Consider the following 1,491-nt stretch of genomic DNA (forward strand, 5'->3'; position numbering starts at 1 on the left):
GCAGTAGCAACAGCCCAAGAGGTTGCAGCTGGAGACGGCAGGCCAAGGACGCAGCAACAAAGAAGCATCGGCTCTCTGCTCACTCGGACGAAGGAGCCGGAGTCACACGAAAAAAAGGTCCAAGCAGCAGCAGTGGATCACTTGATCTTAGACAAAAGGCCGAAAAGCGATAACTGTCCACTGGTTCACGTCCGAGGGCTCTTCCTGGATCAATGCGCAAATGTAGCGGTGTTCTTTTTATGGCCATAGGTGGCCAGAGTGTCACTTTGCACCTCCGCCCACCCGCTGCACTGAGCACTCTTCAGCCCTTTTAAATGGTATAACTTTGCACTCCTGCACGCTCCAGCGAGCACCATTCAAGCAACAACTTTGCACTCCAGCTTCGAACATCGGCACAGTCGCAACAAGTAAGGCGACTCTACTCAGAGAAGTCACTCTGCACAGTAACAAGATTTCTTTTGCACAGACAGAAAGGGCTTCACCCGCAAAGGTAAAGCCTGCAAAAAATAGAAACAACTCATTAGTGCTGCTCTCCACGGAAGTCTTTAGTAAAAGGCGAAAGACTTGTACGTTATGAATACAATTATCCGTCACTGCGGGAGCAGGGCATCAGGCTAGTTGGCATAGCCACCTTCCCCATGGTGAGCTTTGCTTGGTTGAGACGCTTGCTCCCCCCCCCCCCTTGCTCCTCGGCTGACCAAGTAGGAACAATCGGGCCCTATTCGATGGCTGCCTTGTCTTTTACTCTGTGCAAAAGACAAGGAAGCCACAAACACCACGGGAATACCGTATTGAGGCTTTGTTCTGACCGCTCATTCGGTGTCGCATTTCTTTCAAGCAATTCTCCCGGTTAGCCCGCACTCGGCTCGCTCCCAGAGCCGTGTTAAAGTCTACTTCGCATTCACTCTCTTTTCTCAGCAGACTCTTGGGATTTTAACTATAAAATGAATTCCTTCACTCAAACTGTTAAAACTGCTTTGTCCTTCATATTTACCATGTCTAGAAAGATTTAAACAAAAAAAAACAACTTACTTTGTACTTTGCAGTAAAAGAAAGAGCAAATCTAAAGTTTCAGGAATCCGAGAATAAGCTTACTTTCATGAGTTCTTCACGATTTCGGATTTTGCTATAAAATGAATTCCTTCACTCAAACTAAATTAAAACTGCTAAACCGCTAATCTGTTACATGTAAGGCAGATGTCAAATTCACCAAAATAGGATCTAAGGGTATTCGGCCAATCGAGCTGTAGCAGCTTCGGTAAAAGAGTGTAAGTTGAAGAGTTTGTGAATAAAGGTGTGCGCACACATAGTGAGCTGTAGGAAAATAGGCAGGGAGCAATGCCGGCTGGGGTATATGTTCTTGTATGTTGTCTGACTGTTTGATTTGAATGTGTTGTGTAAGTGTCCTGTTGAATGTTAAATGTTTGGCCTTTGACATGCTTCACTGTGGTTGTTAACTGTGTGGTGTGTCCTGAAATCTTGCCCAAGGAC

General features: G+C 46.0%; 1 pseudogene; it reads right to left on the reverse strand.

Annotated features, from left to right (window-relative positions):
- Positions 1-480: 480 nt before the first annotated feature.
- On the reverse strand, positions 481-587 carry LOC140306382 (U5 spliceosomal RNA; annotated as a pseudogene).
- Between the last annotated feature and the right edge of the window lie 904 nt (positions 588-1,491).

The sequence above is a fragment of the Leuresthes tenuis genome, unplaced genomic scaffold (genome assembly GCF_036924035.1).
Source record: "Leuresthes tenuis unplaced genomic scaffold, fLeuTen1.0.hap1 SCAF_4, whole genome shotgun sequence".
NCBI lineage: Eukaryota > Metazoa > Chordata > Actinopteri > Atheriniformes > Atherinopsidae > Leuresthes > Leuresthes tenuis.